Consider the following 18,114-nt stretch of genomic DNA (forward strand, 5'->3'; position numbering starts at 1 on the left):
AAAATAAAATAAAACCAACACCGAGCTAAGCACAAGGTATACTAATGATTTGAGGCACCCTTTGTAGCCACGTCATATCACCTTCACCCTTTGAATTACAATCCCTTTCTTGATAAACCACTTTAGGCCTCGTCTAACGATAGACCTCCATTTTTTCAACCCACATCTACCTAACCTTGGGATAGGATGGCGTGCAACTTATGCAATTTTCAAAGCCAAATACAAAAAGCTTGAGTAATTTTTACCAAAAGTGCCAAAAATTTAAAAGTTCAAAAAAGAAAATAGAAATAAAAATGTGCAAAAGGGCAGGTGTTCCAATGTCTTTGATATGAACATGTCTGTGATATGAACAAGTCTTGGATAGCGTTACTTATCTAGTGCTCGGTACCGTGCCTGAGAAACATGAATGCCAAGTGAGTGATAGACCGCATGATCGGGATTGCCTACACTTATACAAAAGAATTCAAATAAAAATCTCAAATGCAGCAAAAAAAAAAAAAGAGTTCAAAAGTGAGAAACCTCGAGCATACAAATACCAAGATTCAAATGCAAGGTTGCACACCTTAGGGGCTTATCTAGGTTCTTAAGCCTTTATCCCTTCTTCTTCAACCTTTAGCCTAACCCCGTTACAACCCTTGAAAGACCTCCTTAAGGTATACACACACTTGTGCGAGGTTCGACTAGAGCTATGTTTGGCCTGATTCTTAACGAATACGTAGGCAACCTCACATTGGGGTGCGGCCGTAATAATCATTCATTTACACATTCATACATGATCATTTCAAGGGATCTCCAATGCTCATCCCTATCCATTTAGAGCTAGAATTGGGGGCTGGACCCCTACATCATTAACCTACCCAGCCTAAGAGTCACCATCATTTGGCTCTTCTCAAAATATTTTTCCACACCCTTAGCGTTTGCAGCTTAACCTTAGTGTCACTTTCACACACATCACAGATACATAGCCAAATAATCCTTCCCTTAGGAACCCTTTGTCATGAAATATTGATACAACCTTGAAGCATGCTTTGTCATATTTGAATAACTCATTATCACAATCATCATTGCATCACAAAGTATGAAGTACTTAGCCTCTGCGCCTATGTTACCTAAATACTTTCATTTTCGAGTCATCACTGTGATAGTCTAGGATGCTACAATCCTTGCACCATGAGATACAACATCAACACATACACTTGATTAGGATCAATCAACATGCACCATCACTTGATTCATTCTTTTTATATTTTTCCTTTTGGGGAAGTTCAAAAAACTTCATTTCACTACTACATTTTTTATCTATTGCAACCCCCAAATCCGTTGCATTAGGCGTCAAAATTTGTGGCATTAGGCCTAATGCAACGGCCATGTAATGTGGCATCTACTGGCGTTGCAGTAGGTCTAATTCAACGACATATGACACCTAATGCCACGGCATCAATGATCTGTGGATTAAATCAATACCTGATGCAACAACAACATTAATGCTGTGGCATTAGGTATAATACCTAATGCCACGATTTCCTATACCTAATGCCATGGTGCATATACCCTAATGCCACGGTTCCCTATACCTAATGCCACACAATGCATATACCCTAATGCCACGGTTCCTAATACCTAATTCCACACAATACATATACCTAATGCCAATAATACCAATAATAATAATAATACTATTAAAATCAGAATTTTCCAAAAAAAAAAAAAAAGATTAGAATTTTATTAATATGAATTCAAAGTTTGTACATTGTTATCTATTACGAAAATTACAAAATTAAATTATCACTAGTTAAACTAAGGAAAAAACAATTAAAAGTTAAAACTAAACCATTTTGTCCGCCAAACAATATTTTCGGCAATTATGTGGAGCGCATTATCATTTCTTTCTCCTGCTTCTCCAATTTCTCGTAAAGCAATTCATGAAGCATCTTCTTCAACTTCAATATTATCCACCTCTAGCGCTGTTTACACATACCCAATGGATCTAGATCCCCTAATAAACAAAACACACAAACAAATCAGTAATATGTTTAGTCAGGCTTTTGCCATAGCTCTCTCCCGCTTAGCAGCAACCTCCTGCCTCTTTAGCAACTTGTACTGTATTTGTTCTACAGAGCCAACACTGTCACACCATCCTTCCTGAATACATAAACATTCAGTAAGATGTATAATTAGGCTTAGGCCGGATCTAATGGGTGAACATCCCATTATTTCAAAACACTTCATGCTTTACCAAAAACCAAGCACTGATTTTAAGATGTCATAGTATGGATTGTCAAAAAGAATCTACTAACAACACTCCAAACTTAAGGGAATTAATATCTAAAATTTTGTAATGAATTGTAGGATGGAAATAAAACTAACTGTGTATGTGGATAGGCAGGTACATGACAAAATATTCTGAACATGAGAATAAGCATGCACTATATGACAAGAACATATTGAAATTTCACTTGGCAACTAAGCAGGGGTCAATAAACAGAGATTTCTTAAATTGCTTTTTTTTTTTAAAATGTTGGATAGAGTTAGTCTCATGTATAGTATAATACCATGGTTACTATTAAACCATGAAATTGATCCAAGTAATGATGGTTGCCAAAGAGGAATTAAGGTTACAAAGGTCTGATTAATAATATTTTTAGATTGCCAGATCCCAGTCCCAATCAAAGCAACCAAAGAGATAATAGACGTTGACAATAGAGTAAGTAATCACCTCTATTTCTCGAACACGTGCCTCCTGTAGAAGTTGTTGATGAGCTTTCTGCTGTTCAGTTTGACTTTCTAAAGCCAAACGCACATGCCTTGCTTGCACCCGAGCTTGAAATTTCACTAAAGCTTGCATACAACGAAGAGTTATAGCAGCTTGCTTTCTCACAGCATGCCCTCTAACAAGTGCTTGCAGTCTTACCAATCCTTTCAATGCTCTTAGAGCTCTCTTAGCCTGATATAGAACACAAGAATCACAGTTAACCATGAATACTTAGTTGAGGCATTTAAACACTGCCACACTAGGAAGCTGAATTCACTTACTATTACTAACAACAACCAATGTAACAAATTCCTAATTTTGCCAATATTGTCATATTAAATCAGTAAGATCATCACTTTAACAATAAATAAAGTAACAACCATTGCCTAACATTGAAATTGATTTTTTTTCTTTACTTTTTCTTTTGACATGACATTCGAAAGTATGAAACCACATTACCAATTCTAATGCTTAATTTGGTCACTTAACCACCATAACAATAATCAACCAATGTAAATTTAATAAACTTTAATCATGTATCAAGCAACCACTAATTAAATTCAAACAATTAATCGTGAGCATTAATCATTTGATAATATTTAAAGCATTAAAATTAAAACAAAAGTCAAAATTTTTTAATGAGAAGAAACAGATAATCTAGAAATTAAAAGTAAATATCAAGTTTAGTAGCACACGAGTCTAGACACCTGGAGTTCGATGTTGAATCAGAGACTAAGTGTGAGTAGAATCCTTCTAGTTGGATCAGCATGAATTTGACTAATCTTAAAAGCAGCCTAAGCTTAATTGCATCCCTATTTGAAACCTGTAACAACTATTTACATTGGAAAATCAAGAAAAAAAATCCCCAAACCCCTAAATTTTGATTTCATGACTAATTATAGTCTTAAATGGAAAATCAAGAAATGCAAAATCAATTTACATAGACATTGTAAAAAGAAAGAAACCCTAAAAATTGAGTTCATGAAACTTGGAATAGATCGAATTTAAGGCAAAGAAAGTCTCAATTATATTCAAGCAATAATGATGATGGAATAGAGAGGAGAAAAAAAAAGAAGACAATTCAGCCTAAATTTTATACTTCATTCAATTATCTAGTTCACTTAAGTCAACTAATACTAATCATACAAATCATTATAGGTTAAGAGACAAGTTCATCCAAATTGACCCTAATTCAACATATGCACATTTAGTATAGAATTTGCTCAGCATCACACAATCAAACATACAAAGGAAATAAAAAATCCAAAATTGAATCAGAAATCAAGCCGTTCTAACCATAATCAGAAATCACCCTTTTCCATTTGGTTTTGGGAAAAAGATGATCAAGAGAAAGAAAAAGACATTTCCACCTAAATCATGTACCTTTAACCAAGACTTGAACAAACTGTCATCCTAAGTCAAGTTGCCTGAAATTCTGCTCATTTCAAAGTCAAATACAGAATTTACAGCAAATAATCCCCAAAAATAACACTAATTAAGTAATCAACTCAGAATCTAAATAATTAAACCCTAATTATACAATAAAATGAACAATATATATAAATTAATACTTATAATTAAACCCTGATATACCTAATCAGACAAATTCTCATTGTTAAAATATATAGAAAACATCAAATAACTCAAAAATTTAGAAAATAAACATCAAAACATTTCCAGTGAACACAAGATAAAGCAATCAAAATCACACAACCTAGCAACAATAGTTAATAAGACTCGTAAATTCCCCAAAATTAGACATAAATCTGAAATCATATAAATCAAAGCCTAAACATGGACTTGTTTTTTGGTAGATTAGTCTGTTTCCTAATGAATGCAGAAGAGATGAATTAGAGAGGAGCAAGAAAGAAGAAAAAGGAGAGATAAAGAGAGAAGGCTAAATCGAAAAAATAAAAAAAAATTTGACATATTAATTATGCAAAGGAACCCTAAATTTGAAATTTAAAGAGGAAAGTTTAATTAAAGAAGCTCATACCTAAACACCAATCAAAAGCCTAAAAATCGAATCGCACTGTCGCTATCACTCGCGACCACCATCACCACCGTGTCCATCAGTGAATGAGGAGGGAGAAGAAAGAGAGAGAATTAATCTGTGAGCGACGATGGTAGTGGATGTGGTTGTGGCTGCGGCGATGGTTGCCTTCGTCTTTGAGGAAGAGAAGAGGGAGAAGGAGAGAAAGAGAGAGGAGAGAGAACTGAGGTGGTGAGGTGTGAGGAAGTGAGGAGAGTGAACGAGATTACGAGAGAGATGAGAAAAATATAATAACGGAGTATTTAATATCACTGCCGTGGCAATAGCCTTTCAGGTCGTTGTATTAGTAAACCTAATGCAAAGGCTTCTTAAAGCCGTTGCGTTAGCTCCACCTTTTGATGTACAAAGTTTATGGCGTTGTATTAGGCTTATCTAATGCAACGAAAATAAAATGAGCCGTTTCCATAGCTCTTTTTTAGCCGTTGCATTTGATTAAAAATGTAGTAGTGTTTTACACCAACACTCTACCTTCATTCATTTTTCAAGTCTTTCTTTTTCGGGAGAATTCGGTACCCTCCACAAAAATGACGGAAATTTTTTGATTTTTTGCATTTTCGAGTGTACGAGCACAATCATTGTACAATGCAATCACGAGTCAATGCACATTGAGTCATGTCGTGTCATCACATCGAGTTGAGTCTGCATATTGAGTCATGTCATACCACATTGAGTTGAGTCTGCACATACGTTCACATTACATTGAGTCGAGTTGATTTAAACATATTGAGTCACACAATGAGTCAAGTAACACCAAGTCTTGGGTCAACCTCAAGGAAACTATAAACATGAGCAAAGTCTTATAGTCCAAAATATAGATGCAGGTACACTAAGTCCTTAGCGGACGAGCAACCTTGCAAAAGATTTGAGGCGACTTGATTGAGCGAAAAGGCATGAGCAACAACAGCAAAGCCGAACGAGCAAAGAAGAGTTCAAAAGCTCTTACCCGATTCCAGCGCATCACAACAGAACCAATCGCAGCACAACAGCTCTTGGATAAAGAAACACCTGTTAAAGTGAACATTGAATATTTTAATCGAAAATTATCCCTAATCAAGGTCATTTAAACGATGGACGATTAATGACCACTTGAGATTAGTGTGTAGTATGATTTATAGCACCGTTTCTTGTGCTACGAGGACATGATTGTCATAAATCATTTGCACGGGTACTAGTTTGGAACTGTACCGGATCGACCTATGAGATTACTTTAAGAGATTTAAAAACCGTCATAAGTACATTTCTCATTATAGCTATCGGAACCTTTTTCCTCGACCATGAGTATTGTAAGTTCTATAATTTGAGTACTAGTCGTTTTGATGTTGTCAAACGTCTGCCGTAAAGGGGATTATAACGGCAACACTCGGGCGGCTAGGTCCCCTCATTAAGGGAAGCTTGTAGTACAAGACTGGGAATGTCCCCCATTAACAATAGGGAATGTGTCTTTGTTGTTTACAAGGCCTCTCGAAGAGCGAGACTGTGAAAATGCATGGCCGTGCTTAGATGGATTTTAGAAATCATCTGCTTATTGACAGTCGAACTCAAAAATCAAGAAACACTTCTGGACGTAGTAAGGATGACGAAGAATCTTACCTTATAGTTCACGAAGAGGCATTAAGCGACATGGGAAATAGGCTATACACTAATTGCACACTTGTCCGGAAGGACAAGTGGGAGATTGAAAGGAATGGTGTCCTTCCAAAAACTGTATTATTCTAATAGAGAGTTCAGAATAATTAGAAAGCTAATTCTTCAGTAAGGTTAAGTGATTGGAATGCCTGGGTGGAGGTAGCTTCCGATCAGTAATATTAATGCATAATTAATATTACGGCTTAATCTTGACTGAACCCTTTGGGTTGCACCCCTATCGAATAACCAATCCGAAACGACAAATTAATCCGAAGGATTAGATAGGTCATTAGAGTATTACGAACAAAGACGTCAGATATCGAGCTTAGAGCGTCGAGACCAAGCGTCGCAAGTCGAGTCGAATTTAGGTTTCGAAGAGACGTGGAATCAAGCAAGCGACAAGTACGAGCCAAGCCGTAGCATCGCATTGGTCTAGCCATGCGAGGTCCCAAACCGCATACGTGCTAGCGTGCCTAGCATTACCTAGCACACGCACATTGCACAGCACGAGCATCGCAAGATGCGTGCCATGCGTGCGTGTGCTATGGTTGTGCATGCATAGCTGGGCGTGCTTGCTAGCATAACAGCACCAGCTGCATCATCGCTAGCATCGTAGCATGCTTGGGCGTCGCACAACACAGCACGCAACATCGCAATCCATGCGTGCCTGTGTGTGGCTATACGTGCAAGCTAGCGTAGCAGCACCAAGCAGCTGGTTGTGCGTGCTTGCTAGCGAGCAGCACTAAGCACTTGCCACTCGCACAGCAGCACGCACCAAGCAGCAGCAGTAGCGCATGCGTGTGCTGGCTGGCTGCATTCTATCTGGCTGCGCATGTGTTGCGAGCTGGCTGGCTCGGCTGCCTAGCCTTGGTGCTAGGCGCCAGCTAGCAGCCAAGGCAGGCTGCCAGCCAGCCACGTGGCGAGGTGATGCAGTTTTTGTGTGGGGACCAAAATTGAGAGATTGCTTGGTGAGCAAGGGGATTTGGTCCCCCCTTGAATGGTCCTCACCTACTCTCTCCCTCCATGTGACACTTGGAGCTTATTGATTGCCTTGCATTTTTATTTTGTTTTTGATTAAAATAAAATGGAGGATTATGCAAATCTCCAAAATAATGGGAGAAGGGAGATCAAGGCTCCCTTCCCTATAAATACCCAAGTTTTGGGTTTGGGAAAAATCACTTGAGTTGAATTCAATAAGGCATCTCATCATTAGTGAGAAAACCTTTAAGTTAGTAATACTCTAGTTTTATTTGGTCAAGTCCCGACTAAGCTTCGGGATTAAGACCGTTTGGGTCGGGTTGAGGGTGCGAGCCGTAGGAGGCCGTTGCACTTACGTGGCTCAAGCTTCATCACTGTCAATTGAAACAGGGTAGGAAGGTGTGGTTTTCTTTGGAGACTTCCATTTCTTTTTAAAATTGGGAGTCAGACCTGATATGAAGGAGGTTAGAGTGAGTAACAAGATGCAAGAATCTTGGACAAATTAGAGCTAATCAACTTACTGGTAAGAGGGATATTAGTAGTTTCTATCTCTAAATCTGTCTTGAATGCAGATTGTGATCTTGTGCTAGGACTTGATATGGGGATGTTCCTATGCCTGTTACTCCTTGACTTCTGTAAGGAACTTGGGGTTGAAAGAGAGATCATCTTTCTCAATCTGACCCTATCAGTGTGGGGATGGATGATACTTCTGTATGAATCATCTATGGCCATAGGCTTATAATTAAACTCTACGGCTATCTCAGATGAACGATCAATTTGATGGTAATTAGTCGTGCCTTTTAATTTGATTGAAGACACAACAATTTTTTTTTACCTAGAAAAGTAGATTGTGAATGGAAATAAAAGAAGTCATTAGATAAAACATTGAGAAGGAACCATACCCTTATAGTTTCCCACATTCACAGCAAAGTGTGCTTTGGCATCTTTAGCAGCATGAGCCTAAAGTGGTCCATGATACCACCACTCGAGATAACTCAACACCACATCGCTGGATTTTTCGGATTGTAAAATAGTTGTAGGATATGTAAGGGATTCACTCTTTTAAACATCTTCTTCATGAAATTTTGGCCTAGAGTCCCAAAGTGTATTACATGTGGTGAATAAAGGAACGGTAAGAGATTGGCACAAACCAAGTTGTCTGGCTACCACATAAGGATTATAGGCTTCAAAATCAAAGTGATCTGGTTCTTCTGTAGGCAAATCTCTAGAGGCTAATACAGAACACTAGAATGGGGAATCCCTCTTAAAGGTTTTCCTCATGCTTACTTTCTTGAGCTATTCTAGAGTTGCATCAAAGACCCAAATACTGTTAGGATCCGGGTTGTCTTTTTGGCTCATAATATACCAACTAATAGACAAAGGGTCTAACTTCAATAGACAATGCATAACAAGATTGGGGTCATGGACTTTTTGGTGGTCAAAATAGTTGAAACAAATCTCAGCATATGAGCGATAGTCCACTTTTAATGTTTTCTCCCTATAATTAAGTTTAGATGAGTATAGTGTTGTCTAATCTGCCATCACTTTCTTGACTTCTTCTTTAGTGTTCTCCATACACAAAGTGGTGTAGAGATGACCCCAACAAGTGATCAACCAGAATGGGCCACCAACATTTTATAAACTCCGACCTGCAAACAGAGTTTCTTTACATCTAAACAAACATTTGTATAATTGTCCTAATAAAATTGGACATAGAGCTACAAAAGATTTTCTATGAGAAATGTTCACTACAAGTGGTAATAACATTGCAGAAATACCACCGGACTTGCAAATCATTAAGCGAGTAAGAGCGAATAAAATAAAGAGTATCTCTTCCTCTTGCGATACTTTGGTAGAGTATGATGATGATGCAAAGTATGAAATATAGGCATTGAAGGCGACCTTGCTACTTTTGGATGTTGCTAATATCTGATTTAGAAGGTTATGAAATATGTTGTACAAGGGTCCATCGCCTTCAATCAGGCTGAACACTCTGACTTGTTGGCCTTCATCACCATAAGGTGATAGACAAGTAAGGAAAGCAATGTCATCAAGGGTGACAGTCATGCAACCTTGATGCAGGATAAAACAGTTTAACACAGGATCCCAGAGCGATATAAGAGCACATGTCAACGACCTGTTGAATGGAGTCTTACCATATGTCGCCAGTATAAGGAAACTGAAAATTCTCTTCTTCTCCCATGAGGAGTGGAATTTGGAAAGCCTCATGAACCAACCTCTGTCTATAAGGTCTTGCACCCAACCCTTAATTGGATTCTGGCTTAAAACCCAATTGTCGTTTGGATGCAATTCAATAAATGCCGCAAGGCGAGGTGAACCCTTACCAAGGATGCACTTAGTTAACTTTGGCTGAATTTCCTTTCGAAAATCTTGTTGTGCACCAAGAGATGAAAGATCAAAATGGAACGCTGGCCCATAGAGGTTGTGCCTTTCATGATGCCTTCGGTGGTTGAAGATGAAATATGCCAAAGGAAGTCAGATCTAAAGTTCTGAGGGTATTTGCTTATCAATTCGCATAATTCATGAGCCTCAATTGAACATTCTTTAACTAAAAGAGGTTTGAACACTTCTTGCAAAGGAAGAGAAGTCATTCTGTACTTCTTAAAGTTCAAATGATTAAAGGTTGAAAAGATTGGAAGGTCAAAGAGTGAATTGGTGAAGATCGAGATAGTGTAAGGGATGCCTTGTAGGTTTTTACAGCTTTTCCAAGCGTTAGGGAGAGTTATTTAAATTGTGTCGTTTGATTTTGTTCAAACACAAAACGATACAAATGGTTTGATAGAGTCTGGTAAAAAAGAAATTGATTTTCGATTGAAATTGAGAAGCACAACCTTAAACAAAGCTTTTAGGACTCAATTTAGTAATTGGAAATTAATCAATAAAAGCAAGAAATTACCAAATTACCCTTCGATGAAGCTTATCAAATAACACTATTGATAGCTTTTTATAAGGTAATCGCAAGGTAATTTCCAAAATATCACATATTATGTAAAGTGATCAGAACATTTATTTCAACTTATAGATATAGGTTGAGATCATTAAATCACTTTTAACTTCAAATACGCAAAGTGTACCTTCTATCTCAACTAAAATCTTTTTTCTAAGAAGCTAACTTCAATAAATTTTCCCAAAAATCTTTTCCTTCACCGTAGCTATGGAAAGTCCAACTTCTAGCACCGCTAAGTCTCATCCCAAGGGGGCAACAAAATTTAATCTAGACATAGATGAACTATCTATAGAGTTCCCTGATATAGAGAAGCTTTGCTCAGGAGATGAGAACAGTCAAGTGCTGGAAAAAGTGTTGGCTTTAGAAAAGTGGGATAAGATGGACAAGGAGGCTAAAAAGGCAGAAGATGCTGAACACCATCGCAAGGCCAGGTTTGGCAATGCATGTTTCAGCTTCAATCCTGATCTGGTGAGAGATGAACCAATTAGGAAGAAAATGAGCCATAGGCTCCGAAGAGATGAAGGTGAACCCATGAAGAAAAAGCGGTAAAAGAAAGAAAAGAAGTCACCATCAAGAAGATTGGGCAAGATGATGATAATAAAGCAAGGGGATAGCTCTGATTTATCTTCTAATATGTTCGAACCAGCACACAAAAGCTTCAAAAGCCCCAATCACACTTGGGATTGATCATGGCTATAAGGTTTTGCTTGGTTTGATTTCTTTTGTCCCAATGAACTAACTTTTGATGAAAAAATTAAGTGCTCAAACATGATCTATTACATGTTCTTAGTTCTACTAAAGCTAAGTACTTAAACATGTTTTTGATCATGTCTTAACTCTGTAAAGATTAATTTCTATGCTGTTTAAACTTGGAACTGTGTGATTAAATACATATTCAATGCAAAGTATAAATGTTTTGGTTATGTGATCAGGCGATACAATTGTTCTATTATAATTGTACCCACAAAAATATATTTCGATTTTTGTTTAGTAATTAAAATATATGGGTGATAATTATTATTACTTGCACGGTTTACCAAGTGAAAGACAATAATTTTTATTGACATTTAATTGAGAAGACACTTATAAACTCCCAATAAAATTAAATGGTCAGTAATTATTAACTTGGAATTGGAAGTTACCAAGTAATTTCTGTGACGATTTATCTCAAAAATTTATCCCCCTTAATCAAATTTTTGGATAAATGATTTCAAGAATGTGGAAAGTTACGTGGTTTTACCATGAAGTGTTGAAGTGATGGAGAATTTTAACCGTCAAGGAGTGACGCAAGGGTGATTATAAATATGTATAGTTACTTCACTCAAATTTTCCTTCTTAATTAAGCCAAGTTAGTTTCTCTATCTAAAAATCAAGTCTCCGAGTTTGTCTCTTTTCTTGAAATACTCGAATAAATAATTAAAATGGCGGAAGAGTTAATTCATGAAGAAATAACGTACAATGATGAAGAATTACAAGACGATGATCAAGGAGAGCAAGGCCAAGCACAAAATGAAGCAATAGTGCCATTGCCAGTGTTCATACCAGAGAACAACGTTTAGTATTTGGTGAAAGAATATGGCTCTTTGAAGTATCCTGGTGTAGACACCTGATTGTGTCTCCCCAAAAACCAAACCCAGTGATGAGTATTATTCACGTCTTTGATTATCGCGTTCGTTGAAGAGTCTCGTGAATTTCCTTAAGCCCTGGCCATTCCTAACCTTTCCTTATATGTTTTAATCCAAAATCATTTATTTCGTTCCTTTAAACCCAAGATAGTTCATTTCGTGTCCAATTTATAAAAATGCCCAAGCCTGATTATTTTGGTCCATAATTTTAGTCCAATAATTGTGTAGTTGGATGGGACTTGAGAAGTTCTTTCCAATGATATATTATAAGCCCAAATTTGAGTTATAACGAAAAAGTTGTGGCCAAAATACTAAATTGGGCCTAAACTGAGCCTTACCTACGACCCAATGACCATGTGGATGGTCCATTAACCTTAAACATCATTCCTAAAACCCTTAGGATTTATTATTTGCTTCTAGAATCTTCTAGAAGGTTCTAATTTATCATCTCTTTGAAAAGATAAAGACTAAGAATTTTATTTCGGATAAAACACTTATTGTTAATAGATTTAATTCTGATAAAATAAGGATAAGTACGGATATTCGACTAACCCAATTTTATTGGAAGTCGGATTCCGTACGGATCATATCTTTTAAAAAGCATCGCGCAGCGATAGAAATATCGCACAACAATGCTAATATCGCGCAGCGATACAAGCATCGCGCCGCGATGTAATCATCATTACGCGATGAAAGGCGTTTTACTCCGAGTCGGATTCTGACTTTTTTTTCTGATCTTTTTCATCGTTTTTTCTCTATAAATAGTGGTCGTTTTTCTTCGTTTCATCAACAAGCTTGATCACCAACAATCATCATCTAATCCTCTCTATAAACTATAAGCTTTTCTTCTCTTTCTTAGCCTTAGCCTAAACACATAACAGACCATACGACACCTGCGAGACTTGATTACTCCAAGCCCTTCTTGAAGTTGCCTTCGACCTCATCGTGAATGGTTGATAATTCTGAGGGTTTGGTCCCTAATCCTTATTTCAATTCTCATTTGATTTATTTGTTTGATTTAATCTTTCTTGAAGTTACTAACGCGTGTATTGTTTTAATAGAAAGAGATACGAGGCATCAAAGTGAGTAGATCTAATATCTTTATTCCTTGATTTTGATATAGAAATCATGCTTAGAATATTATTTTAATTCCTAGTATCATGTTGGGATGTTGATTTTGATTTCTAGTATCATTGTAGGGTCTTATTTTGATATTCTAATGTCATCCTTTCTAGTATCATGTTTAGGCTAAAGCTTTGATTTTTATTATTTAGTGACATGCTAGGGTTTATTATTAATCCGTTTAGCATCATGCCTAGGATCTTGCTAATGATTGTTTTGATTATGATGATTATTTGTTGTGTCAATATTAATTATTATGTTGCTTGATTATGTTGCTTTGTTATTCATTGTTATTGCTTGATCACGCCCTTTCTTGCATGTTTAAAGGGAATTTGTAATTGAAATCACGCCTAATAAGGTGATTAATAATTTGATTTAGCCTAATATGATTTTAATTCAAGTGATCACCAATAATAGATTTATTTGTGCATTAATAATCAACCGACGTAGATTAAATATGCTTAGGATTAACTTTTTGTAGGTATATATGTTGATCGAAAAGCGCGCATGAATATCATAAGAATTAAGTAGAGGACGATTTAGGGCAGTTTCATTTTCTTTAAGATTAAATTCGTACCATTATCCCCGAATATCTAGTCATGGTTCCGGACCACTATGGAGTTAGCGATCTCCGTGATCGTGAATGGGGTGTAACCTTCACAGCCGTGAACGGTTTACAAGTTCCTAAAACTTGTTGGCGACTCTTTTATCTATAGCTTCTTTCCCTTTGGACGCCACCATGCTTAAGTGCATGATCACAGTGGGGCTCAAAGTTGATGTTTGAAATATTCCCCACAGTTTTTGGCGACTCCGCTGGGGAGGATTTCTAGGTTTGAATCCTAAAATTTATTTTGTTAATTAAATTTAGAATGAGTGGATAAGACTTGAAAAATTCTAGATATTCATTGTGCGTAATTTTTTTTAACATTGTGGTATAAGCATAAAAAGGTCAGCATTGGAAAGACCATCCGAAATGCGTCAAAACATAGGATTTTTACACGTAGGAAAATTGGGAAATATCTTTCAAAACTAGAATAAAAAAAATACTACAAAAAATAGAAAATCCGAAGAACACAGAAAACTACCACGAAGCGTAGGAACTGTCGCGAGACGACAGGACCCATCGCCATGCGATGGCTCCTGTTTTCTCTCGCCAAGTTCTTCCGACATCGCGCCATGAATCTGGCTTCTTATTTTGACCGATTCTAGTACTGTTTCGCCGATTCTACTTCCTGATTGAGTTTTTCCTTCTTTTCTAAACCCATATGTGTTCTACATATGATTTTAGCCCCAGGGAATTCACGCTCCATCTACCCTATCGAACGCTCCGTGCAACGGAAGGTACGTCCGAGTTTGTGAATTCACCAAACCATGGAAGCAAGTCTAAATTGCGGGGTCCCATCCATATGCGCCAACTCTTCCAAAGGTAAGGCTTCCGCGTGATGCATCCGGACTCATAACCATGGACCCTCTTTGACTACCATCATTTTTGAACTTTAGAGAACTAGAGCCATGGTTAGGTTGCAAACTCATTGCATCATATTGTGACTATTTGACTAGTTGTGCATCCCTTATTTGTGCATATCTTGCTTGTGATTAAACTAACCTTTTGTGTTGACTTGTGTTTATAAAATCTTAATAAACTAATTAATGACTTAAAAGGACTTTAGTTAATTAATTAATTTGGATTAATAAAGTCTAAACATACTTGACCTACTAAGACTATAGTTTTCCCTTTTGAAAGAATTACCAAAAACAAGTTAAACTGACGTTCCAGTTCTGGCATGAAAGTTTGGCTTGTAGCGCAGAACGTAAGTTCTATTGCGACGTGATATTTATATCGCGCTGCGATAGAACCAACGCAATGTGATAATTCCATCGTTTTGCGATAGTTCGATTTTCCTTTCTGAGTCTTCGCATCGAGTCTAAATTTTTTTTTTGATGAATTAATAATTTTAGGACTTATTTATCTTATTTAACCCTCTTCCTTTTTATTAAGCCAAATCATAGTTCTTTTTTTTGTTTTTATTATTATTTGAGTCAACCCGGATTTTTATCCCCGTATCATGCACAAGTGTCAACTTGTTTTGGTCATAGACGGAGTTTTAGAAAGAGTTACGAGTTGTAAAATCTATGGATCTGTAGCCCCGGTTTTTATCTTTTATTTGGAGTTGGTTTCCTCCCAATCAGAGTCACAGATCAAACGTTATGACTTAAATACTACAGCCTGTCCAGTTAGGAGTTCTTTTTAGCGTCCAACCTATTTTATTTCTTTTCATGTTAAGTCTAATTTTCATAATTAACTGGTTTAATGAATAAACGAGGTCTTCTTTGGTTTTATATGAGTCTAACCACATGTCTACTCACATGGTCATGACACAAGTCTTGAACACATCACTTTCATTCACAAGTCTTAGCACTCACTTGGTACATGTCTTTTTTCACACCATGACCATGTCTTAGGTCCATGCATGAGTCGTCCTTTCCATCATTTGAGTTAAGGTTCCATCTTATTCCCACAAATTTTCATATCCTTTCACATTCACATATACCTTCCCACATACTTTCCATACATTACACTTTCCTTCTTATAACACCTTCCACATTCCTTCATCTTACATGCTTTCCCCATACATGCCACTCACCTCATACACTATGATATTTCCACATCTATGCATGTTAAATCGAGTTCGAGTCATGTGATTGACAATGAATGTCCATAATTTCCCTTTCCACAGCGTTTGGTCAAGGAGAGAAGGACGTTTAATCAAGGACAACACTTTTGTTCAAGTACTACTCTTTGATAGACCGATTTGACGCAGGAAAAAGTTCGTAATAATGGCCAGTCAAGAAGAAGTTGACCAACTTAAAGAAACTATGAATGGACTTGCCGAGATTCTCAAGGGGCTCACTAATCAAGTTAACGACCCTAGCAAGCAAGTACCAGTCGAGACCATCAAACGCATAAAAGAAAGCTTGAGTCAAATGTCTAATGACTACAAGTACCATGGGATTAGCTCCAAAGGGATCTTAGTGGATAAGGAACTTCTTCGCAAAAGTTCTCTGCCAATGACATTCCTAAGTTCAAGCCAACTGACAATCCTTACTTTCACTTAAGAGCTTTTGAAACAATCGACATCAAGGGAACTGATAGGAGAGTTTTCCCTTCACTCTTCCCGCTTTCTCTTGATACAATATGTCAGCAATGGTTCTTCTCTATAGCCAAAGAGAAGATCGCTACATGGAAATCTATTACACATGCTTTTATTGATAGATACAAATGTAATATTGAACTTGAAATACTTAAACAGAAAGAAAATGAAGGATTTACTATTTTCTATAATAAGTGAAGGGAAACTTCTGCTAAAATGATCGAAGTTCCAAGCGAGAAAGAGTCTGTAAGGATGTTCATTAAAAACCTCCAAGAAAAATATCAAAAACACTTGAAATATCAATGCAACTTGAATAATTTCAAAGCTATTTATAACATAGGCATTGAAATTGAGGATGACCTTATGAAAATCAAAAGTTGCTAACAATAGTAACAACAGTGGCTGGAAAGGAAAAAAGAATGACAATCCTTCTTCTTCCGAACACACCCACTCTAGTAACAATGTTAGTACCTTTAACCTCAATGATGTCTTAACCGTGGATAATCAAGGGCCGAGAAGGCAACTAAGAAAGGAGCTCAGCCCTATCGGGATGAGCTACGATACCTTGATCGACTCCATGCTAAGGGACTCATCATTCCCATTGGACCTATGCAAGATCCTCCACTTGAAAGTAGAACATCCAAGTGGGACCCAGATGCACACTGCAAGTACCATCAAGGTAGGGGTCATACTACTGAGAGTTGTTGGAAGCTAAAGGAGGCCATCCAACATTTTATTGATAATAACAAGCTTCCCGTTCCTCCAGCTGGCAAGAAGACCGAGTGATGATAATCACAAAGCGTGAAGCAGGATTCAACGACAAGATTTCATGATACTTTTCTTTTTTTTTCCCCTTTCCCTTAATAAGTCTAGCATAGACACCCTTCATTTTCCTTAGATTTATTTCTTAGAGTTGGTTTTCTCACCCTTCCCATTTTAATAAAATGAGCATTTATTTCTTTCCATATGATTATTGCATCGCATTAAATAAAATAAAATAAAATAAAACCAACACCGAGCTAAGCACAAGGTATACTAATGATTTGAGGCACCCTTTGTAGCCACGTCATATCACCTTCACCCTTTGAATTACAATCCCTTTCTTGATAAACCACTTTAGGCCTCGTCTAACGATAGACCTCCATTTTTTCAACCCACATCTACCTAACCTTGGGATAGGATGGCGTGCAACTTATGCAATTTTCAAAGCCAAATACAAAAGCTTGAGTAATTTTTACCAAAAGTGCCAAAAATTTAAAAGTTCAAAAAAGAAAATAGAAATAAAAATGTGCAAAAGGGCAGGTGTTCCAATGTCTTTGATATGAACATGTCTGTGATATGAACAAGTCTTGGATAGCGTTACTTATCTAGTGCTCGGTACCGTGCCTGAGAAACATGAATGCCAAGTGAGTGATAGACCGCATGATCGGGATTGCCTACACTTATACAAAAGAATTCAAATAAAAATCTCAAATGCAGCAAAAAAAAAAAAAAAGAGTTCAAAAGTGAGAAACCTCGAGCATACAAATACCAAGATTCAAATGCAAGGTTGCACACCTTAGGGGCTTATCTAGGTTCTTAAGCCTTTATCCCTTCTTCTTCAACCTTTAGCCTAACCCCGTTACAACCCTTGAAAGACCTCCTTAAGGTATACACACACTTGTGCGAGGTTCGACTAGAGCTATGTTTGGCCTGATTCTTAACGAATACGTAGGCAACCTCACATTGGGGTGCGGCCGTAATAATCATTCATTTACACATTCATACATGATCATTTCAAGGGATCTCCAATGCTCATCCCTATCCATTTAGAGCTAGAATTGGGGGCTGGACCCCTA

General features: G+C 37.1%; 1 long non-coding RNA gene across 1 annotated transcript; it reads right to left on the bottom strand.

Moving 5' to 3' along the window:
* Positions 1-1,416: 1,416 nt before the first annotated feature.
* LOC110696470 lies at positions 1,417-5,094 on the bottom strand. The gene is made up of 3 exons (XR_002506290.1): positions 4,749-5,094; positions 2,717-2,944; positions 1,417-2,142 (listed from the first exon to the last, which is right to left on the bottom strand). It is a non-coding gene; the product is annotated as an uncharacterized LOC110696470 (long non-coding RNA).
* Between the last annotated feature and the right edge of the window lie 13,020 nt (positions 5,095-18,114).

This window comes from Chenopodium quinoa, unplaced genomic scaffold (genome assembly GCF_001683475.1).
Source record: "Chenopodium quinoa cultivar QQ74 unplaced genomic scaffold, ASM168347v1, whole genome shotgun sequence".
Taxonomy (NCBI): domain Eukaryota; kingdom Viridiplantae; phylum Streptophyta; class Magnoliopsida; order Caryophyllales; family Amaranthaceae; genus Chenopodium; species Chenopodium quinoa.